The sequence below is a fragment of the Pholcus phalangioides genome, unplaced genomic scaffold (assembly GCF_987345545.1).
Source record: "Pholcus phalangioides strain wild (caught in Gottingen) unplaced genomic scaffold, Ppha-v1.0 ptg000003l_1, whole genome shotgun sequence".
In the NCBI taxonomy this organism is placed as follows: Eukaryota; Metazoa; Arthropoda; class Arachnida; order Araneae; family Pholcidae; genus Pholcus; species Pholcus phalangioides.
This window is the reverse complement of record NW_028301596.1, coordinates 45,648,728-45,674,040: the sequence shown is the minus strand read 5'-3', so window position 1 is coordinate 45,674,040 and position 25,313 is coordinate 45,648,728. Positions and strand designations below refer to the sequence as shown.

Sequence of the window (25,313 nt, the reverse complement as noted above, 5' to 3'; positions counted from 1 at the left end):
TTAAAAATAGGAATAACGAGAGCTGATTTAAGTGATTCAGAAAATTCTCCTCTTTCAATGCAATTATTAATTAGGTCAGCCAGTAGTTGAAACATACATTCAGGAAGAATTTGGAGAATTTTTGTAGTTAACCCTAGATTTATAAACATGCATGAGAGATACACTATTCATAAACATTCGTCACTCAGATGAACATATTATATTGATGATTTTTGTTTTATAGAATACAAGGAGCAATAAAACACTTTAAATCTGAAAAGTTGTTTATTAATCATTAATTTTCTGCAATGAAAATTAACACAATAGTTATTCTGAGCAATCTACACATAATAAACCGTGGTGATACATACACATGAATTTTTTACATTGGGTACAACAGAACCTTGTCATTCGATGTTTTTTTATAATCGCAGAAGGCACAAATTTTTTTCTGAGATCCACAGGGTTGTGTTTGATCAGCAGAAGAAGTTTCACCAAGAACTTCTGCAATTTCAAAATGATTTCAAATAATTGCACTCGTTCTACAATTGCAACACTATTCATAAACATTTGTCTGTAGGACGGCCTACTCACTGTAACTCCATTAGCATACGTGCACTCTGACATGCGACAGGCACAATACTAGTTATTGAACGATCTAGGAAGGTACTTAGGAGTTCATCTTCCTATATCTTTCACTTTAAAAGTTACAAGTGTTTACGTATTTTGCGCGGTCTGTGAGACGAATGTTTATGAATCTAGGGTTAAAATACTATAACAAGAGGCATTGTCTTTGAGTGATTTTGTTATTCTATGGATTTCATTACTGTCAGTGGGAGTTAGAAAAGTGGATTTATCGCTGTGAGTAATGAATTGTTCAAAACTATCATCATGTTCATGATTTTGTTGTGAAATATTTATAAAGTGGTAATTAAAATTATTTGTTAGCAATTGTAAATTAGTCTCGGAAGGCAGTGTACGATTTAAAAAAAAAAATCAGATTCAAGTATTGTGTTTATCAATTTCCAATGTTCTGATGGGGTAGCGCAGTTCGAAAATTGAGTTGAATAATATATATTTTTTTCACTGTTTCAATTTGAATCAAATTATTCTTGAGATAATTTGTAACGTTTTTGTAAGCATTTTGAATTAAGACGTCAAATGGGTATTTTTTAGATTTTAATAAAGTTTTTGCTTTATCTTAGTCAGATCAACTACTTCTGGGGTAATCCATGGTTTATGTTGCCGTGTGATTGTTAACTATGGTTTCTAGTTTAAAGCTCATTTCATCAAAAACAAAACCTGGACCACTTGTAAAAACAAAATTATAATGTTGTAGATCAGCGGTTCTCAACCAGTGCTCCGAGGAACCCTTGGGACTCCTCATGCACCCTCCAGGGGCTCCGCGCCCGCTCGAGGAAAATATAAAAAACAGTAAAATTAAAAAATAATTATAAATATTTTTAAATAGTTATTTTTAATAGTAATAAATCATTAACATAGATGAATAATTAAAAAAATGACCTACAGTGCTCCGCCGTAGAATTTTTTTTACTAAAAAAGAGCTCTGCGAGTCAAAAAAGGTTGAGAACCGCTGTTGTAGATAATCTCAAATACCAGTCAAATCAGTTTTTTTTTAAGTGTATCAAAAAAACTTTATTTTTAATGCAAAAAAAATTAAATTTTGGAAGAGAATACCGTTGTATGTTGTTATAATCAATTTCTGTTAATTTCAATGCTATTTGAAGGCTAACAACTCAAAATTTTGCTTTAGAAAATTCATTTCGAACCACCCTTTAAGCCATTTGCTAAACCCATGACCCGCAGACCAAATGTGACCCTTGGGGATATTTGATGTGGCCTGCCACCTCAAACTTAATTTTGTAAAAATGAACTAGGCAGCACATTTACCGATCGCTTAAGTGACCCGTCTGTAGAACATTTAGAGGTCTCTTGAGTAGGCTAACATATGAGGCACAGTTCCACATCACTTACATAGCCCGCCATCTGTTCTCCATCACTCAAGTTACCCACAACACATTCTTAGATTACTTAAGTCATCTGCGGCATAATTAGGGATCACTTGAATGACGCACAGCATAGTCCTAAAGCACTTAAAAGGCCTGAGACACATTTGCAGAATACTTAAAGGATCAGCGGAATGTTTAGAGATCACGGAAGTGAAAGCCGAGCACCCAGTTTTCAAGCATTTTCTGGAGCCCCTGAGATTTAAATATGTTAACTGATAAGCTAGGTAATAAGGCCCCCCCCCCCAATGGCTCCCACATCCTGCAGCCAGGCATACAGGATAGATTTTCAGGAGCCCCTACATAGGGTGGATCCCATATATAATGAAGTTATCCCATGCTTTAGGGCTACAGCCCTGTCAGCCCCACACTTGTGGCAGGCAAGAATCCAGAGCAACGTGCTGGGAAGGGTGATTTATTGTGTAGGGTTCATCAGGCCCGTCATTTGGGGGGGCCTGGCTTTTGAAAATACACTAAAAATGGTATATATATATATATACATGCATTGAGTACATGTGCTTAGCCCCCCCCCCCCCCTCCTGGAAAAAGTTGAAATGACGGTCCTGGGGTTCATCCTGTCTTTTACGGGAGACCAATTTTCCCCCATACTGTTCGGCTCTTGCGATCATTCTCCCCCCCCCCACCAATCCTGCAGTGGGCAGGGCCGCAAGTAGGGGGGGGGAGCAGGCGGGTCTCGTGCACCGGGCGCTAGATCCGAGGGGCAGGGCCGTCTTAAGACCATCGGAGGCCCCCGGGCCACTTGGTGACCCGAGGCCCCCCCGAGGGTAGGTCCTTGTGAAGAATTAACTCTCTATGTTTGGCACAGATGGCGCCACTATACTGGCAAGATACAATACCGCTATTTAGGTCATCTCGTCTTACTTGCGGAGCCCCTTTTCCTCTTTTTTATTTACTTAACAAGTTTACTGATTTATTTTATTTTCTTCGAGCTGCCGCGGAGCTCTTGGGAGGTGCACACGAAGCCCCAAGCAATTGAGAACAGCTGCCTTAGAGAGTCGCATATAAAAAAAAGACAAATATACTGAAAAATTGAATTTTCTGGATGTTATGCCGAAATTAATATTTGGAAAGAAAAGTGACTTGCTTCTCACTTGCGGGAATCAAACCTGGATCCCCTTGCATACCGGGAAAGTGCGCTAACCAATACACCTCAGTGCTTCTCGCTACTAATGCGTGTTATAAGGAATCGAAAACTGCGTCTCTGGTGTATTGGTTAGCGTACTTGCCTGGTATGCAAGGGGACCCGGTTTTGATTCCAGGAGGAGACAAATCACTGTTCTTTCCAAATACGTATTAGTTTCGGCATAACATCCAAAAAATTCAATTTCCCTACATATTACGAGCAGAAAAAAAATACCATCTCTTAATACAAAAGACAAGCAGATAGGAAAGAAAAATCTTCAAATTCGCCTCACTTTTCCTCAGGGTCGGGCTTAGGAATTTCGCGGTGTGGTGCAAAGGAAATTTTGCGACCCCATCTAAAAGAAATTTTTGTAGTAGCTCCCCGACTGCCGACTGACAAACTTTTCCAGTTACGAACATAAATCTTGAAAGGGAAAATATTGTTCAGAAAGAGGGACCGCATCTCATTACACTCATTTTTTCGTTATTTCAGGATCGCGTTCATCGTTTGAATCGTAATCAAACACGATCCATTGAGAGGGAATTTTTATTAACTTGACAAAATTAATAAACAATTAGTAATGGTTAGAGTGGTCCACCTACTTATACTTCGTTGTGGGTCGAATCATATTGAACAGGCATACGTTACTAACATATGTTTAAAGCATTTCATCTTCATCAAATGTTGCAATTCTTTGATAATTTTTCGATAACATCATTTTTTCATTCATTCATTGATAACTTTGATTATTTTTCGAATTTTTTTATCTGTTTCTGTTGAATTAATGCAAGACCGTAACTATAAATTAAATTTATTTCGGAGGGGAAGGACTAGTATTTCGGGTACCAAAGTGATAGAGAACAATAGATTTTTCCATATTATCCCATAAAAATCAGTAATTTTCTAACATTTCGGGGGTAGGGGGGAATGGGATTCCCTGATCCACCCTCTCGTCTAACAACAACAAATGTATGTGCGGAGAAGTCGGCACACCACTCCACTATGCCACCAGCTGCCCTTACACAAAAGTAAAAGTCTTCCACCTGATCAAACCAAGGCAAGAGCTGGTGAAGGAGTGGTTTAGGAGGATGAGCCGGCTCGAAAAAGAATCACGAACCCTTGAGAATCTCGTGCGCTACCTCGAAAAAGAGGGCATTGAAAAACTACACAGGAGGAGAATAGACATAGGCACCCACACATCTAGACCAGAGCAGCCTACGAGAAGATCCAGCAGACTGGCAGCACAGGCAGCAACACGGCACATTGAACAATAAGTGAGCGACCAAGTCACGGCCCAAGAGACCCCGGGACAAACTGTGATCAGGGCTATGAATGGTTGTGCATTAAAAAAAAAAATGTCGGTTTACATAGTGGCATGAGATCTTTATGTATATATCATGTACATATTTTTTGTCTTGCTTTGTAAATATTTCTTCATAAACAATAAAAAACCCGCATTAGCCCCCCCCCCCCCGAAAGGGATTCGGCAGTAAATTGTCCCTAGACGATTTGCCGGGGCTATTGTCGGCGAATTGAATTGGTCCACCCTCTCGCTGCGGCCTTGAATGAAACACGTTAGGACTGTATTTGAAAATGTAGATTAATTTAAAATTACTAGAGCTCTTTAATGCTATTACTTGTTTAGAACCAAGAGTTTCTTACAGAAATAAAATCCAAGATTGCAATTTCAATATTTGAATAAGTCAAAAATATGCCCTAGTATAGGTTGTCGAATATTAACAACACCAGCTGTAATCATATTAAACCTCAGGTATAATTTATTTAATAGTAGCAAACTCATTGTCTTAGCAGATGATGAGCTACCAGGGCTGCAACGTAGCTTATATCCTAAATTTTCGGGCTTTTGTGTTCTAAATGTATGAATGAACTCATATTTCATGAAACAAAATATCTCTAATATAGGTACTGTACTTTTCAAATAATTAAATTAGGAAAAAGAAAAAATCAGAGATAAATGCCTTACCTTTTTTTCAGAAGTTCAGTGGTAAAAAATTGTCAAAATTTAGAATTTATATATTGTATATCCGTCTTCCTAAGCATGCTGGAAGAAGCTTTTCACTGATGAAAATGAAAAAGGTATATAGCAGAAGAGAAGAAACCAAAAGCTACTCGAACATTTAAATAGTTTCGTTTGTGAATTTGTATAACGATGTTTTGTCAGCATCTGGCAGCTTCTGCATAACGCAGAAGGTATGAAGAGGACAAAAAAACGAGGAATCAAATAGCTTGCGAACAAATGGCGGTCTCTTTTCGCTTTGAATCAGTCGGAATGTTTGATCAGTCATAGTTTGAGCCAAGAACCGCGTCTTTTTAACATTTCAGCTTTTGAAACCTGGTAAAGATTAAAAGCACTACCCTCGAAATTCGGACAGGAATGAGGGTGGGAGGTATCATCTGTTCATTGGAGATACTTCCCATCACACTTGTTTATCCATTTTTGAATAGAGGAGAGACCCCTCTTCCCTTTTCTCTTGTACGGCTTTTAGCTGTTGTAGAGATAACGATGCTATCCTCCAGAGGGCTGTTGTGGTTTTGTCCATTCATATGTGTTTTTCTTTTTTTTAGTCTGTGTATTTTTATTCTAGCCTGAAGTGACCGGTCTTTTTCCCAGAAGACACAGCTCGTTGAAACTCCAGGATGTTTGCTGCGGTTGGTCAAATAATGAAAATTTGTATACAAAAAACATGTATACACACCCTCAGAGATAGAGGCGATATATCTGTGTCTCAATACTGCAATTTTCTTTTTCTCTCAAGAAAGAAAACGAAAATTGTTTCCAGGAAGCTAAAACTGCGAACAAAATGAGGAAATCGTAAAAATTATTAGAGTCCAAAAATATCTAGCAGATATAACCCCCCCCCCCCATATTGGCAATGACCGTTTCAATTAACTTTTGAAACAAATAATTGACACATTCGAACATACTTGTATAAAATAAAATAAAATTTTTATAAGCATTAAGGAAATGTAATTTATGTAATATGTTGAAATTAATCGACCAAAGTTTTAAAAGAAATTAAAACATAAAATTAAATTTCATGCACGTGCGAGATGTTTTATTATACAGAAATATACAATTGCGTAAAGAATTTGAAATACAGTAGAACCTCTCTAACATATCCATGATCCGAACACTTCTGACGAGAATTTTTTTTCCCTCAACCGCGGACTTTGACGTTTTTTCTTTACTCAAATTCCGTTTCAGCTTTTGGAATCAGAAAAATCTACTATTACAATCTTCAGAAGAAATATTTTTTTCAGATCAGCCGAATGCATACAAAAAATAAGTAAAGGGATCTTTTTACACGTAACGTTATGTAATTTGGAAAAATGGTTTCAAATTAAATTATCTATTATTATATGCATATATACAGTCGATCGCGTTCATAACGTTCCCGCTTATAACGTTTTCCCTCTTAGTACGATTTATTTTCGCGGTCTCAACTCTAAGTAATTCTCATTGAGATTTCCCGTTTAAAGCGTTTTCCCGCTTACAGTATTTTTAAGACAGGTTTTGAAAATTTTACAAGCGCGATCCACTGTATATATATATTGGTTTATTAATTTTATTTTAAAGGAAAATATGAATCCAATTACTCAAAGAAGAACATTACTGCTTTAAATACGTCAACTTGGGAAATAACAAAAACTGGATTCTTAATCCGAATTGCCTAGTTCCCGAAAATGTCAGATTAGAGAGGTTCTACCGCGTAAATCAAAGTTAATCAATTTGAAAATGTTTGGTTAATAAATTTCATCGATACACACATTTCAACATGTACGTAAATAAAAATTAATACTATACTATGCGAGATATATATACAGTGTGCATAGGTAACAGGGGGTACGACATTTTACTGGCGAATCATTGATCCTAGAGACATACTTCCAGTTAGAAAAAATTTCCAAGCAACATCTAGTACTCATATATGTCATCCATGTCGCAAGGGATTGTATATTTATTAAAATAAAAATGTTAACTTTTTATAGAGATATCCTGTGCTCAAGAACCCAATTACAAAGCTGTTTCCATGTCTCTCCTGATGCCACCAAAAGAAAGAAAAGAAATCCACTCTTCTAAATGCAATATTCACTGAAATATTCAAATTCGAAAAACGGAGGAAAGTTAGGGCGAAAACAGTATTAAATGAGGGTGAAACTGTTTACCCGTATTTAACGCTGCTTTTTTCACATTAACACTGTCTTTACCAATATTAACGCTGAATATTTCACTTAGGGTCGTATTCACCGACATGGTTTAAGCTATAGTCACAATTGTTTGATAAGAGATCGACACGAATTGGTTAAATTCAGGGTTTTAACCAATCTATGTTGATCTCTTATCCAAAAATTGTAACTACAGGCTTAAACCATGTCGGCGAATACGGCCCTTAGAAGCACGGAATTTTTTGTGTTGGCATCAGGATAGACAGGGCAACAACATTGCAATTGGGTTCTTGAGAACAGGGTGTCCGTATAAAAAGTTAACATTTTTATTTTAATCACTATACAGCCCCTTGCAACATGGATGCCATATCTGAGTACTACACGTTATTCGGATGCTTTTTCAAATTGGGAGTATACCTGTAGGATCAACGATTCACCAGTAAAATACCATACGTCCTGTTACCTTCACCCCGTGTGAATCAAATATAATCATAAAATAAAATTATTACAATTTATATTTTTCGTTAGCAATCACTTTATGTGAAATTTGCGAACTTTTTTTTCAGAAAATTGTTTTACAGTTTCCTCGAAATTTATGGTTTTCAATATATCACTTTCGATACACATCAGTGATAACCAGTTTAAGCGCTGCTGTCCCATTGTGCAGCGGAGCTGGTTTTTTATCAATTTAAGTTTTGAGAATGAACGTTCTCCTGTACAGTTGGTGACCATCATGCAAAGAAATATTCTTAATGCGATTTCTACATTGGGAAACACGGATTTCAACTTATCTGAAATTATTTTTTTATATAGTTCAGAGAGAGAGCGTGAATCACAATTTTCGTCGTTGCTTATGTAGTATTTTAGATGAACACATTCATTGAAAAGGTCATTTTGATCGAGATCTTGGGGATATGCATTAGCAAGATGTTCACACTTTGTTTGCAGCTCTTTAGCGTCGATATTTTTCAACTCTCCAAAGAAGCAAAATCGATTTCCAATCAATGAATAAGCTTCTGCACGTTTTATCAATTCAGAAGTTAAATAATCCAAAACTGGAAGAAATGTATCTACCTTAAATTTTTCACTTGCACTTAAACATATCTCATCTTCTGCTCCATCGTATCTAGTGAGCCGTACACTTCGCTTACTCTCCCTCTTTTTTATGTAACTATAATCTAAATCTGGACATCTACTTCTAGATTTTAATTCATATTCACTAAACTTATCCCTGATTTCTTGGAGATATATTTTCAGAGACTCCAAAAGATTCACAGCAGTAAGTATATTTACATCCTTTGACTGTAAAATATTACTTACTTTGTTCATTCTTTCAAGAATGTCATTCCAAAGAATTACCAAGAAAATCATATCCAAGCTCTCCATTTTCTTGCGTAGTCCTGCTGCTTCTACTCTTGCGTTCACTTCCTGTTGGGCATCTGTTGATATAGAATCAAGTGCATGGCCAATTTTCTCAAAACTTTCACAGAGAGCATGAACAGCGTCAAAATGTGATGACCATCTTGTGTCCGACAGATGCTTTACAACCAGAGCTTTTCCTATTGATGAAACTAGAGTATTCCACCGATGCGGCGTCGAGACGGAAAAAAATGAATACAGGCGCTGAATGAAATCAAAAAATTTTACAGATTGTAGAGAACTCTCTACCGCTTTAACTCCAATCAAATTCAGGCTGTGCCCAGCACAAGGGACATAAATAGCAAATTCATTAAGCTCTTTGACACGTGCTTGCAACCCAGTGTAGCGTCCAGACATATTTGATGCGTTATCATACGATTGGCCTCGGCAGTTTGATAGCGGAATTTCGTTCTTGTCGAGAAAACCTATAACAGTTTCAGTTAAAGCCTTGGCACCGTGATCAAATATTGGAATGAATTTTAAAAAACGTTCCACGGGTTCCCATCCTTGAATATATCTAATAACAAATGTTAGTTGATCGACATGTGAAATATCTGGAGTGGAATCCACACTTATTGAATAATACTTAGAATCTTTTATTTCTTTAAGAATAACACTGAGAACGTGTTGTCCCATCAATTCCAAAAATTCTTCACAGATATTTGCTGATAAGTATGATGGATTTCCTTTTCCCCGATTTCCATACAGCCTCAAATGCTCTTTCAGAAAAGGGTCGAATTCACTCAATAGCTCTAATACTCCGAGGTAGTTGCCATTTTTTGGTGACCCAATAATTTGATTTTCACCACGGAATGGCAATCCCCTAGAGGAAAGAAAGCAAATAACTGAAACTACACGCATTAATAGTTTCTGCCAATACTCCTGTTCGGAGTGATATTGCTCAATTAATGCAGAATTTACGCATCCACTTTCTTTATGACGGGTTACAAATGCCTTCATGCATCGCTGGTGCTCATTGCTGTTTTCGTGTTCCGAGATAACTTCACTAGAATGTTTCCAGTCATTGAATCCATAAGTAGCAAAAGGAGATTCTCTGTCAGATAACAGGCGGCACACAAAACAAAACAAACGACCTTTGGATGGTGAATAGAGCGGCCATTCACGTTTTATGAATTCACCATTTCGAAGTTTGCGCTCAAAAACATTTTTTGTCAAGTATCTTTCCTTTACATTTTTCTCACCACCTGCTTTTGTGTATGTTCTACGTGAATTCGAAAAGTCACTATCATAATTCTGGCACGATGTTGGTCCAACATGAATCCAATAATTCACTGTGGTAGTATCCTTGACGTTCCACAATCCTGGATCAGTCTGTTGAGTAGTAACATCTTTCACTGATATAAATGATGACTCCTCTCGTGGGATTTCTTGAGCAGAGTGAATTGGTACTGAAACTATAAGATTATCTTCTTCAATTGGGGAAATGGGTGTAACAATAGATGTGGTACTGGTAGATGGAGGGGAACTCGAATTCAGCCAATATTTCAATTTTGGAAGTTTATTAATTTTTTATTTTTTCTCTGCTGCTTTTTTCCTCTTCGTCGCACCACTCAAAAAGTTACGTTTCATTTTCGTTGAGAGATATATTATAATAACATTTAAAAAATTAAAAAAAACTGATTTGATTGAAAACGAAAAGTTAGAGAATCTGTTTTTTTTTTTAAAAATGGACTTGTAGATAGAGCAGGAGATCGAATCTCCTCAAATGAATATTAAGAACTGATAAAGACATGCCACATACACACACACACCAAGGAATATTTTCAGTATTTCTGAGGAAAAAAAAGCCCTATTATGAACTAAGAGTATGGGGGGGGGGTGGCTGTTTTGCTTTCCTGAAATTTCGCGGTACATCGAGCAAAGAACCACAGAGATACCAGATACTAAAAATTCTCACACCTTAAAAAGGAGCCGCCTAATCCTTTTACATCTCCCGAAAACAAAAATCCATGAATACAATCAATGTTCTTCTTCAGGGAAAGCAAGGGGAGACAAAAATAGATTTTAAAAAATATGACGCGGCAAAAGGGATAGAGGTCTCAAGGGGACAAGCATTCTTGGTTTAATCTTAATGCTGATAGAGAAGGGACCATTGCAAGTGGTGGGGAGAACATACTATTCGCCTCCTATTACCGTGAACCTCCTCCTATTTTCAAAATGTCTGAATTTTTTTTTTATTCAGTTCTTGCAACCATTCTTATCTCTTAGTAGAAAAGAGCTATTCTTTGGAATCGGGACACTAGTCAAAGTTGGATCTGTTTGGTCTCGCCCATTGTGAATCGAATTCCCTTAGGACAAAGCCACTTTTCGTCGTAGCTAGTCTACGAATGCCGCACGTACACAAGAAACAGCTCCAGATGGTCGCCAATTGCTTTGTTAATGATTACATTCCGAATGGAATGAAGTATACCAAAGCTGGTTTCGCCAGAGTCGTTTTCAATGAGTACACTACGGGCAATACAAGTGTGGCCTTTATTATATTGAGGATGCCTTTTGGCAATATGAACGCGACGCCACAAACAATTGTAGAAGGGATTCAAGTTTTTTTTTCTTTTTTGAGACATTTATTTTTACAATATAGTCCCGTCATTATTATGAAGTCATCTCGAGGCCCCCCTGAACGTGAGGCCCCCGGGCCGTGCCCGGGTGGGCCCATGCGTTAAGACGGCCCTGCCGAGGGGGCGCAAATTTCTCATTCTGAAACCTCCCCTTCAACATTACAAGGGGGCGTCAAAATGCGCTCTTGCCCCGGGTGACCAAGCATCTAGTTGCGGCCCTGGCAGTGGGGCCCCTGCAGTGAATTTATAAGTGTGGGAAAATAAATAAATGGATTGTCCCGGGCTCCAGACCTGGGGCGATGAGACGATCGCTTCCCCTCTCTGGATCCCCACCGACTGCATTGTAGGGGCCCCAGAATATCACTTTGCCTGGAGGGGGGGGGGAAGAAAGTCTATGCAACTGGCAGCCTAACTCAATGGAGATGGGGCTACGACAGAGACAATTAATATAATGAATCAAGATCCATTTCCACATGAATTTCACCATTTCCCGTGGAGCCATCTATTGATAAGAGTGTGTTTGAAGAGATCATATTCTTACTTTACACGATTTCTATTCAGCAATGATATGTAAATAATCACAAATAAATAATTCTCACTTGATGGCTAACACTTCACTAATAAGTCCAAAACAATGATTTACGGACCGGTTTTGTTGTGCAGTCCGCCGTCACGTGCGCGTCGTAACCCGGAAAGAACGATACAATAACCAACATGTTACGATTAAAACTTCTTCATTACGATTACAATCGTAGTAAGCGCGACCTTGGCTCAAATCTGGTGGAAGGGAAAATTCCCTAAAGCAGTTTCAAGAGCAGCCGTACGACAGCGCTGCTGAACGTAAACATTGACTCCATGCGCCAAATAGTGCTGGCATCTATATTGTGTAATGATAACTACAAACAATACAAGCGCAGAGTGCTGACATCTATATTGTGACCGTGATCGTGAAACAGTTAAATAGAGCGCCAGACCCATTTTCTTATACTCTTTACCAATAAATTGTCTCTTAATTGGCAATACAAACTATTTACAAAATGAATATGTTTGTATCAGTGCTTCTCAAACGCCGGGCCCTGCCATCAATAAAACCGGCCGCGAGTCATTTGTCGTTTAATTTTTCCCCAATCATTCACTGTTAGCCGTATGTTTGACCGGGCCTTCTACTTACAAAAATAAATGAAACCGGGCCGCGGGCTTCCAAAGGTTGAGAACCCCTGGTTTATATAATGCTACTCTAGTTATACATTTTTACTAATTTTCTTTTATTCTAGAAAGCCTTACAATCCTATCACTACTTACCTATTTGCTGTGTTTTTTCTGAAAGTGTCTCCATTTTTCCCTCTCCTTTTTTTTTAAAAAAACTCTTTTCTGTACTGAATCATTAGCACATTTTTCGGTCTTAGGTGACTCATTCTTTCTTCATGATTGTATGCGACTAATTCCTGAAAATGTTCAACATTCGAATTTTCCAACCTATTGAAAAAGTTCTCTGCAGTTCTTTTCACATACTTATATATAGATTCCACATTCAATTCCTTGTGTAGGTCTGTAACCTTAAAATACGTTGGCGCTCCTGTGAACCTTCTCAGGACCTTATTCTGAAAAACCTGTAGTGTATAAATATTTCCTTTTGAGGCATAAGCCCACGCCAGAGCTGCATACAATAAGGATAGTCGAAAAAATTACCTGCGTATACATTAGTATTTTGTTTTTTATGCTCAACTTTGTTCTGAGGTTGCAGAATCTCAGAATTTGATCAATGTTTATCGTGGCATGTTTATTTCTGTTTGCAACATGCCTTTTGAAATTTAGTCTGTTGTCCATGTACACTCCGAGATATTTTATACCTTCAGAAGGGTATATCATGTGCCATGATGTTAACAAAAGTGTTTGTGGGTAGAATTCTAGAAGAAAACCATACCATTTCACACTTTTCTGGATTTAGTTTTGCTTTGTTGAAATAGTTCCATTGTTCTATTTCATATATTTCATCTTGAACCATTTTTAGTGCTTTTTGAGGATCATCGTCTGATGTCATCAGGATTACATCATCAGCGTACATACCCAGGAATCCATGGGCCATATTTGGCAAATCATCCATGAATATTTTGTATCTATATTGTATTATCCCAACTGAAAATAACTCGATTTTTTTTTTAAATTTTTATTTTAAATATACACTGCGCGTATAATCCGCGGATTATGCTTTAAAAACGTGAAAATTTTGAAATTGCATAATCATCTTGTTTTCATTCCGTATGGATTATGCGGAACGCGAGAAAGTTTTGCCAAGATCTGTATGGACTTTAATAGCATCATCAAGCTTATACGAGTATTACTGGCTCTGAGCTATAAGGAAAAGTAGAGCATCCAGTCACCGCGACGGCAGCAACATCGAAAGCGATCTGTAAATGTGCCGCTTAGTTCATTTCTACAAAATTAGGTTTGAGGTCACGGGCCATATCAGATAACCCCGAGAGCCCCAATTTGGGCCAGCGGGTTTAAGGGGTGGGTCGTAACGAATTTCGTAAAAGAGAAATTTTGAGTTCTAAGCCTTCAAATAGCATTGAAATGAACAGAAAGTGATTATAATAACATGTAAAAGTATTTTCTTAAGAAATTTTAATTTTTTTTTCTTTCAATATTTTTTGCATAAAAAAAATTTTTTTTTGTTCCCCCCCCCCCTCCTTCCCGCGTCCTCCTTCCGCCTATTAAGAGAACCGCTGATATAGACTCAATACGAGGATGATGTCACTCTCCGCTATCCATGCAAAGGTTTCTAATATGTGGCTGATGCGAAGATATATTTTGGAAAGAGAGAAAATTCAACTTTCCCTGCGGGTAATCGAACCCACGTCCTAGGTCTCTAGCTCATCTGCCGCCCGGTTGCAAAACCTCGTGTGCCTCCCATGGCCCCCACATCCTAGAGTAGGGCCCTAGGCTGGGAACTTTTGCGGGGCCCCCGACCAGACTTTCACGGGCCCTCTTATGATCGATTTACAGCGTGAAAAAACAAAAAAATAATGAAAGTCGTCCCGGGCTCCAGGGCTGGAGCCTTGCCAGCCCACCCCTTGCGGGGGATATGGTGCCTCCCCTAAAGACTTCCATGGTGGGAGGGTGAAAGGGCTTTGGCCAAGGGGATCCTGGGATAAGCCTGATTTTTTTTTTCGGAACCGCACATCAATGTTTAACCAAAATGTTCTTGACCATACGTCCCACTTTTAAAGGAGCTCTGTTTTTTTTTGTTTAGAATTATTTTATTGTTCTTAATTATGCCCCATAACTTTTTCCTCATTCGGCTGTCGTTGATGAACCCTCATATTTTCCTTCCTGTGTTAGGCCTTAATTTTTTAATTATTCTAAATTTTTTTTAAATACTGTTGAACCTTTTTAACGCCAAAAAATATATACTTACTCCAAGCTTCCGAAGGCGGAAATCAAGGATGTTTGGGGGTTTTCCTGGTGCTTCAGACTCCGGACAAGAGTGCGAACCTAATTTTTTTTCTTTGATTTTATTTGACCGCTCTTGAAAAATTACTGGGTGTGGCTGACAGGGCTCTAGCCCGAGACGATTCTAATCATCATCTCCTCTTTTTTTGTACTGTAAATTTATTATAAAGTTCCCCGTGAAAAAGCTGTCAATTCATATATACATATATACATTAGATCAGTCGACTCCACCGATGACGCTGGGGGGGGGGGGGCAATGCCCGCACGCCCTCCCGTATCTCCGCCCATGGGGGGTCCTGGTGGAGAATGGGGGGGGGGGCATTGGCCGAATCAAATGCAGACTATCTTGCACCATGTCATAGAGTCCATTCTTGTTTCTTGTTTTACGGCCCAGGCTTTGTCTGTTACCCCAAGTTTTCTCAACATTTTCGTTGTCAAGGTATGGCTCAAAAGAGTGACAGTGCGTGGTGTCTTTTAGTTTTCATTGATCCAATTTTTAAAATTGCATTTATCTAAACAATAGCTTTGGCTGCCGCCCGGGTGCACCGCACCCCTTGCACACTCGCTTAAGGCGCTCCTGAAAACAAAAATCATGCAGTAACTTCTTAATAATGATTATCATTTAATGGTGAAATAATTAATAATTATAATTTTTTAAACTTTATAGTATAAAGTCTATACTGACCTTATTTAAATGACTTACTCTACTTTTTGTCTTTTCGAAATTCTCCAAATCAGTTAACGATTAGCACTTACATCATTTTGAATTCATTTAACATGGTTATCACTTTGTTGTTCACTATGTTACTAAACGATAAAGCATAAAAAGAAAATGGCCGCCTTTCTGTTTTGTCGTAACGAATACGGGGATAGAAACGAGAAAAATATCCATTCGGTTACAGCTGGAAAGGAAACAAAGATATCCGGTGGAATTGGAATAATGTTGCGGCTCACGCAACCTAGCAACACGTGTTCTAAAGAATCGTGAATTCAAACATCAAGTGTTGAAACGCGGACATGCGTTGTGTGTCCGTCTGGCAAAGGAAAAGTTATTATTATTAAATTAGAGCTTTTTTCTGCTGACGAAAAGCTTGTTTGTCGTCGTGCGGAGTGAGATAACAGATAACTGATAACGCTTTATTTGGGGAAAATCCCTTCGGAGCCTGTAGTTAAAAGAACATACACTAAGTGTAAAGAATTACCGATAAAAATACAAATGTGCTCTAAAATTAAAGGGAAATATGATAAACGGTCAGTAAAAAGAGAAGAAATAGTGTCCATCCTTTCGATGAATTGTAATATAAAAATTATAGTTCCCATATGTGGCCTGAAACTAAAAGAAAAATCAATTAGGAAATTTGGGTATAATGTAGTATTCTTATTCTTACTGCTATGGTTATGACGATCTTGACTGTCACGATACCTCGGCTCTAGAACTAGGGCCGCTCTTACCAAACGCGGGGTCCATCCAAAATAATGGGGCGTCCCTTGGCCCCGATTTTTTTTTTCCTTCTGTGAGAGAGGGGAATCGAAAATTCAGAACAAATGCTAGAAATTATTTGAGAATTAGCGAAAATTCAGAATAAATTAAAGATGTAATTCCAGAATATCGATGAAAATTCAGAATAAATAAAATAAGCAATTCCTAGTGCGTTTAAAAAAAGAAGATTTATATTGCATGTTTTACGCTCCCTCATTGATACAACCACCCATACAAAACTCTTCCCGACTATTTATTTGAAGTAAACTTCTTTAGGGACACAAGAGTGAAATTTTCCGAGGGAAAGAAAATCCCGTCACAGAAAGTGGAACGCTTTTTTCCCCATTAAAATCGATTCGTAGGAATGACTGATTGTGTACTGAAGTTCCAAGAAGCAGATTGGTTGTGGTTGTGGGGGGGGGGGAGTGGTAGTGTAAGAAAATGAACTTGGGAGGGTCGGTCGGTTTGGACGCTTTGTGTCGGACAAAGACAGGGTTTTTTACCTTCCCCTCCTCCCCAATAACGCACGCCGCTGGAATCGTAGAACGTCCTCTTCTTTAATACAAGGCAACGACCCTATTCTAGAAACCTTGGCAACGACCCTATTCTAGAAACCTTGGCAACGACCCTATTCTAGAAACCTTGGCAACGACCCTATTCTAGAAACCTTGGCAACGACCCTATTCTAGAAACCTTGGCAACGACCGACGTTAGTTGACCCAAAATTGCAAAAAGGAGCCACGGCTATACGCGTTTCGGAACTATATGAAGTTCCTTCATCAGTAGCAGAAATAGCGTAAAATACTGCTTATAACGGGAGTTACTCGCTGATGTAGACAAAAGAGTCGAATTCAAAATGAACCGGTAACAAGAGCAAAAGGAGGAGGACAAAAAAGAGGATCGCTGTCCTCTTCTTTAGTATAATTGGCAATGCACACAGTTTGGAAAGTTTGGAAGAAAAGAAAATTCGGTTATATAGGGTGAAGTGGGAAGGAGTGTGTGTGTTCCCACACTGTTCTAGCAGCCTAGGGGTTAAACAGCCTATAAGTTCCATCGCACGAGATTCTCACGCAGAGTTTTTTAAAATAAAAATGCTTCGTTTTTTTTCAACGAAGCTCGCTTAAATTCGCAATATTTACTAGAATCAGGAATAAAGTTAATTTGCAAAATTTTTAAATTGTGTTATAATGAATGACTACAATGAATAGTGAATCATTAAAAGAGTGACCCAGCAAAGAACCATGTCAGTGAGAAATAAAAAGAGTGACCTAGAGCTTGTGCAAGCATGAGAATGACCAAATGAGTGACCTAAAGAGTATTATGAGCGTAGGAGTGACCAAAAGAGTGTGTGAGTATGGGAATGACCACAAAAGAGTGACTTAGAAACACTGGTGTACTACTTGAAGGAGTGGAGGGAGGCGAAGCGGGTTATTGCACAGGGTGGCGAATTCGATGAAAGAGTAGTCAAGAAAATTAGACCAGAATGGGGGAAGGTCTGCAAAATTCGTGTAGCCCGCAGGCGGCAAAACCATAAATACGCCTCTGGTGTTAGAGTGACATTCTGGTTCCCTACTTTTGTTGGCACCCTGTACGTAAGTACACTGCAAATACTGTTTTTGTTTTTTTTTACAATATTTTAGGGAAACATTTTCAATAAACATTTTTTGCTATTTATGACTCGTATTGAGGTGAAATATTTTGAAACGTGCCTTGTTTTAAACATGTCTGTGCATTTTCTTTTTCTCCCGGTCATTCTGAATAATTTACAACCCGAAAAGTCAAAGTAGCTATATTTTATTCAAAATGCATCAACCGGGACTTGTAAGTATCCATAAATTTATACTATGGATAAATTTTTTGCAGGTTAAGTAAAATCTGTCTATTTTATGAAAGTTTCTTTTAGCATTTTCAAACTCGCAAGTTTTTTGAAATTTTCAGCATGTTACTAAGTATACAGGCTAGTGACGGTATAAGTTGAAACACTCTTTATTATATAACCATAGATTGCCAAATTGTGAATCCCTTCAATTCGCTTTTACTCGAGGGTACCGAAACAAACACTGATTGAAACAAAGATAATTGGTCATTAATTTTGACATTACTTATTTCAATAATTCTCAAATTATTTCGGTCAATAATTATCAAATCATTTCTTTCAATAATCTCGGAAATATTTTTTCATTAATTCTGAAATTATTTGTTCCTATAATTCTGAAATTATTTCTCTCAATAATTTTGAAATTATTTCTCTCAATAATATTGGAAATATTTCGTTCAATAATTTCGGAAATATTTATGTCAAATAATTTCTGAAATTATTTGTTTCAATAATTTTGAAATTATGTGTTTCAATAATTTTGAAATTATTTCTGTCAATAATCCTGAAATAATTTCTCTCAATAATTTTGAAATTATTTCTTTCAATAATATTGGAAATATTTCTTTCAATAATTTCGGAAATATTTATGTCAAATAATTTCTGAAATTATTTGTTTCAATAATTTTGAAATTATGTGTTTCAATAATTTTGAAATTATTTCTGTCAATAATCCTGAAATAATTTCTCTCAATAATTTTGAAATTATTTCTTTCAATAATATTGGAAATATTTCTTTCAATAATTTCGGAAATATTTATGTCAAATAATTTCTGAAATTATTTGTTTCAATAATTTTGAAATTATTTGTTTCAATAACTCTGAAGTATTTCTTCCAATAATTGTGAAATAATTTTTCGTTAATTATGAATTTTCATTAATTACGAGATACTTTTTTACACCAATTCTGAAATTATTTAGTTTCAATAAATATGAAATGTGACTTTTCTCATTAATTCTAAAAACTGTTCAATAATTATGAAGTCATTTGTTTCAATTATGAAATTGTTTTTCTCATTAATTCTGAAATGTTTTAAAAGTTAATTTTAAATCATGTGCTTCTTTATTTTAAGATGTATTTTTTAGAATTGGAGGATTTTCATTGAGGGTTTTTTCCAGACATTTCTACAAATCCTCTTTGTGTGAACCTTTTCATCGACTGGCTCCCAGCAAAAAGCTTCATGGGCCACATGTGACCCGCGGGCTAAGAGTTTAAGAGCCCTAGGATAATAGATGGCACCGTAGCTGCAGTCGATGTGATCGGCCGCTGTGGTGGTCGAGTGGTCATAGTCATAGGCGTGCGCAGAATTTTCTCGAGGGGGGGGGGGTTTCAGATGTTTTTCCCTTCTGAGGAGGGTTTACTTTTTTTTCCCTGAAAAATAACACTATAATCTTGACTCAAGGGGTGGGGGAGGGGGTAGACCCCCCCCCTTGTGTACGCCAATGGTCATTGTGACGGACTCGGGCCAAGTGATTTTTCTGAGGCCCTACTTGGCGAATTCTCGGAAATTTGAACCGGTTCTCATTTTTGTGAGGCCCTCTTTTCTTGAGGCCCCCGGGTCGTGCCTGGGTGGGCCCATGCATTAAGATGGCACTGATCATGAGCCCTGGTCCGAATGATTTTTCTCAGGCCCTCTTTTCTTGAGGCTCCCCCCCCCCCGGGCGTTGCGGGTGGGGCCCCATGCGTTAAGACGGCACTGCCCTTAGGTTCGACAAACTTCCGACGCCATAGGAGACGTGGCTATTCCACTGCCAAAACGAAACTGGAAAATAATACATTGAAAAAGGTGATGTAGGAAATTCGATGAAGTCATGTATTAATTTTAGCAAACTTAACTTCCTTATATTGGATTGTCAAAGATTAAGTCACAGTTTGTCGAAGACAAGGCGAAGTTTTCACGTTTTCGTAAACAAAAAAGTTTTGATCTGAAAAATATCCCAACATTTCGGTCATTGCGAGAATTTGTTCTCTAAACTAAAGCTGCAATAAGAGAAGAATAGAATTTCAACCAGCTTTTGTTTCTTAGAGACTGGCACCGGGACGGCTTTTCCATGGGCGGAGATACGGGGGAGGGGCGTGAAGGGCATTCCCCCTCCCCCCAGCGTCAAAGGTGGAGTCAACTGATTTAATGTATCTATGTATATATATGAATTGACATCATCATCATCGTGCCCCTCCCAGCAATAATGACCGTTCCCCCCAGATTTCCAAGTCTATCTCCACCTATGAGCTTTTCCCTGCATAATCCCAGGATCTTAAGTCATGCTACCCTTTCTGAAGACTGAGCTGTTCAAGTTGTAACAGTGTTTGACCAGTGCATTCTACAGAAGACTTCGTCCTCTTCTTCCATCTCTAGGAGGTACTGGTGTGACAAGTGTTTGTATAGGTTAATTTTACCCACTACTCAAAATACCACATTGCACAGAGACTGCAGTGCCACCTGTCGTTAAAAAAAGCGATCTTTCCGTTAAAAAGTCTCACCACAGAGAGCAACAGGCCTACAACGGTACAATTATTCAATTATTACACTCCACTCATATTTAGAAAAATTTACGGCTAATGGCAGCCCTACAAATAACATGCATTACACAGAAACAATCTTTACGCTAGGATCACAACACGTACACGCACATTCCGGCATGTACCAATCCGTTAGAAATTCCGTGGAGGAATGTGTACGAGGTGCATGTGTGGTTTAATAGTAGTAATAGTAGTGCCATCTGTTGGTGGCTTTCCAACTTCGTGGCACGAATGCGAGCCGGTCTCCAATCAATTGGAAAATAAAGCTTCTCCGCAGAGACCAAAGCAGACCTTCAACACGTATACTCACATAACATGAAAAATCAGGTATTTGCAATTTCCACTTCAAAATACAGAAGATTGATAGTATAACACGTATAACAGAACAGTATAACACGAACAAGCGCCAAAGTGGTGAAGTCTTAAGATTCTCGTCCACCATCAAGAATGTTTCCGTCAGGAACGCAGGATCAATCCCGGGGAAGAACACAAAAATAACAAGTTCTCTCACGAGCCTAGGGGAACCACCGATAGATGTGCCTTCATTTCTAACCCAACTCGTTTGGTAGTAAATTCCTGCATGGCGATATGACCGGAGTTGTTTCGTACAACACGAAACAGTCATATAATTCCAACAATATGAATAAGCCAGGGTCACGCATCTACGCATACACGCAACACGTTTCTGTACCAATTCGTTAGAAATTCCCCAGGAGGAATGTTTACAGGTACATGGATAAGTAGAAAGTAGTGCCATCTGCCAGGCAAAGCTCTAACTAATTTTTCAAACCGGTTTATTTCAAATCCCTATCGTGCCCATACCACTTGTTCAACTTTTTTTCTTTTATCACTGTTTCAAAGTTTGTGAGTCCTTCCTGAAACACCCTGTATGTATTCCGTATAAAAGAATTATGTGGGAGAAGAAAGAATCAAATATCGGTCTTTACCTTGGACATTTTTCATCTGAAACCTGAATCCAACAGAATTCCGGTTTATAGCCCGTATGTGGAGAAATACTTTCCGGGTACCGTCCGTACTTTACGTCAAAAAGCGACAATATTATGACAAGAAACGTGATTTTCTCGAAATATCTACAATCAGGGAAACGTCTCCAATACTATATTGCTACCCATGTACGTACCAATATTGACTTCATATGAGTAGGTACAGTATTTGCGTTATTCTCGGAGCAGCTTCCCGTTTTTGCTGGATATAGAGTAAAAATAAGAAAATAAGCTTCAGCTCTCGTAAAGCTTATTCTCGAGTCTTCCCACTCTCCTCTAAAGTAATAAAATGCGAAATATATGAGAAATGATTCCGCTGGAGTTCAATAAAATGCTATAAATCTCTATAAAACTCGTATATGAGGTCCTCGCCAACGGGAAAAACTGCAATATAAGAGAAAATAAGTGAAAAAAAAACCGTCATATTACATATTTCCTAAACAAGTCCACGAAATCTATTTTGGCGGTTAATAAGAGTCTATAAAAAGCCAAACTAAAATCTTCCTATGGATCATTAATTTTTCTCTTTTTTTTTTTATATACTTAGGGCTCTAAAAAGTGTGATACCCTTGTTAGTATATCTAATTCTAGAAAATACTTTCGAGAAAACTCGCTCTCCGTGAAAATAAATACTATCTTTGAAAACGATACTTTGTAACAATCTTAACAAGACCTTATTGTTAAGTCAGGCGATTTTTTTTAAAAATAAAATTCTTGGAACTTTGAAGCTAAGAAATTTTTAAATCATAATTTTTCATTGATATTTTATAATTTTTATTTTACCAGGAACAACATTTTCCCGCAATATTAGATGAGTGCATAAAAAGATGTTTGTCCCGCATTATAATTTCTGATTCATTGATAATACGAAGAGACTGTTTCGGCATAACATCCAGAAAATACAATTTCTCATTGATAATACCTTTGAGAATTTAAAAACGGTTTGGGGGCCGTTCAAGTATTACGTAAGCAAATTTTTAGTCATTTTTGACCCCCCCCCCCTGTCAGCAAAATTTCGTCATCAGCTCTGCCCCTCTGAATGCTAACTCATATTTTCATAAATGGTGGTTGATGACGTAAGCATTATCCACCCCCCCCCTTGTCATCAAAAGTCAGCAAATCGGAAACCCCCCCCCCATCGATGATGACGTAATACTTGAACGGCCCCTTGAGTATGTATCGATACTGTTACGAGAATTATGTGAATAGTCCTTTCATTTATCATTCATTACGTCATTTTCCGTAGTAAAGAATGTAAACAGGTTGGCTATATTCCGTTCAAAAAATAAAAATTAAAGCATTTGCTTGTTAATCTCGCCAAGGTTGTGCCAGCTTGGCGAGTATGGCGACAGCTCAGATAATTTGGCGACGTCATGGCGTAAAGAGAATTTTGTAGACAGAAAAGGAAAGAATGGAATCCCGTGTGTGTGTGTGTGTGTGTGTGTGTGTGAGATAGAATAATAAACTTCTCGACTTTTCTTTTGCCTCTATAAAAGCGACCATCAAAGTGAAACGTGGCAGTTCAGTTGAGTAACTGTAAGCTGAGTAGGCTAGCATGAGAAATTGGGTTGAGTAGGCTGCGCACATTGAAGGATTTGACGATTCGCACTGATAGGGTTGCTAGTTAACACGATGTTTCCCGCTATTTCTTTTCACCCTTCATAACCCCTCTGTGGCCATATCCTCCCCATACTAAGTACGTGCGGACATCTCTTCCTCCACCGCTATGCGGTTTCTTCTTAGTCGCGATCCTCGTACCTCTTCGTTCGAGTATGTGCGCAACATTAAAGAGAAACCGAGTGTAATTCTTGCGTTATAGTGAGAAGCCAATTTTAAGGATTCTGTGTTTTAGCTTGTACAGTCAAATCTCTGCTTGTGAATACGTGTAAATAGCTGTCCTAAATAAATCTGTGACGTCATGCATTTTGTTTCGTACCTTACCCATCCCGAAACTGAGACATTATCTGGAAGAATTTGCAATGATCTTCTCTGACCCGATTAAAGATCGGGCTGGACAAATCTCCTAAAATTTACATGACCGGTCAGGCATCTAACTTAAAATAATAGATGCCCGAATCAGTAGTCTGAAATAATGCCCGAGAAATGTTATCACTGGATTTACTTACTTAAAGAAATTTTGAAAACAAATTGATTTTATTTGTACGAGACTGAACAGCAGGCGCAGGATAGGATGGCCAGACCATGCGACTGAGAAACCGGCACAAATCTTGATAAAAACCGGGACAAAAAAAACCCAAATTCATTGATAAAAACTGAGGCATCGTGAAGAAAAATGTTCAGAGAACATTAGTCTCGAATTATAAGGTAATGGATAAAATTACTCATTGACACCTTCAATCAGTCATGCCCGCTGCAGTAAGGGCGGAGCCCTGTCACTGGGCCACCAAAGTACTCCCATTGACACCAAAAGCCTTTGCCTTATACGGTTTGTTCAGCCTTCAACATTTTTCTCATTGTAGACCGCTGATATTAAATGAAAGTTTTCGCGAACCCACAGAGATTTTTTACTGGCCTTCTGATTTATATATTTCCTATTAATTGATAGTTTTATTTTCCTATTATGTGAATACGAGAAATCGCGTTAGGAAGTTAGGACCCATGCTGACACCTGTTGAATAAAAACAAAACTATCTGTTCTAATTTTTAAAATAAAATTTTTGTTGGTTTTAAACTGGTGTGTAGCATGGAAACGAACAACATGTGGCATGAAACTAAATATATTGCTCAATACTATCAGTCTTTATATTTTTAAGTTTACCGCAGAATCATTTTCCACAGAAAACATAAATGCATAGTGACCGATATATTACCGCATAAAATTTACACTTATGTAGCACGAAAAAGGGAAAAAAATTTCATACTACATATTGTTCATTATCATTCTACCATTGGTTAAAATCCAACAACCATTTTAAGAATTCTAACAGATAGTTTTTTTATCTAATAGGTGGCACCAGGCGTCCCATCATTCAGGCAATATTTATGTGCAGTTCTCTACCATATATACACCGTTTTTCCTCTAAATTTTTTCAGCCATTATTTTTTCTCTTAACCCCCTGTGATTTGGTACCCCCTCCTATCGCGAGAGGTACCAAATTTCCGTACTGGTTGGCAGCAAAAGAAACTTTATTTCTATTATGTCCTCCCCTGCCTCCCCTGCTTTCTGGTTTACTGGCGCGGACAGCACCAGTTCCGGTTTGAGAGCTCAGAAAACCGTGAAAACTTTCGTTCTACTAGTTTACGGGCTCTCTTGGACAACTCCACAACTCTCCGGTTTCCAGGCTCGGAGAATGCGGAATGCGGGAATGTGCGTGTACGTGTAGTGCAACCTGACGTATAGTTTGTTTCTGTGTAATGCTTGTTATGTGTAGTGCTGTCATCTGCCCCCAGTTTTACTAACGATGAGTGAAGTGTTATGGTTGAATGATTTACCGTTGTAGGACTGTTGCTCTCTGTGGCGAGACTTTTTAACGGGGAGATCGGCTCGCATTTGCGCCTTGAAGTTGGGAACCACAGAAAACCAACTTCAGCCGACCACCACTGTGGGGTTCGAACCCGGATCCTCGCATCACGAGTCCGGCACTATAACCACTCGACCACCACAGCGGTGGTTTCATTACTT

At 38.1% G+C, this 25,313-nt stretch overlaps 1 protein-coding gene across 4 annotated transcripts in view; it reads right to left on the bottom strand.

The window, feature by feature from the left end:
* Nucleotides 1-15,815, bottom strand: part of LOC149088685 (uncharacterized) — a 51,304-nt gene extending 35,489 nt beyond the window's left edge. For 2 of the 4 annotated variants that reach the window (XM_089248920.1, XM_089248901.1), the window contains exon 1: nucleotides 11,936-12,000. The gene's annotated coding sequence lies outside the window, so the exon portion shown is untranslated. Of the gene's footprint in view, nucleotides 1-11,877; nucleotides 12,001-15,474 lie in introns of those variants that run through there. The other 2 variants (XM_089248904.1, XM_089248911.1) reach the window with 2 other exon arrangements.
* Between the last annotated feature and the right edge of the window lie 9,498 nt (nucleotides 15,816-25,313).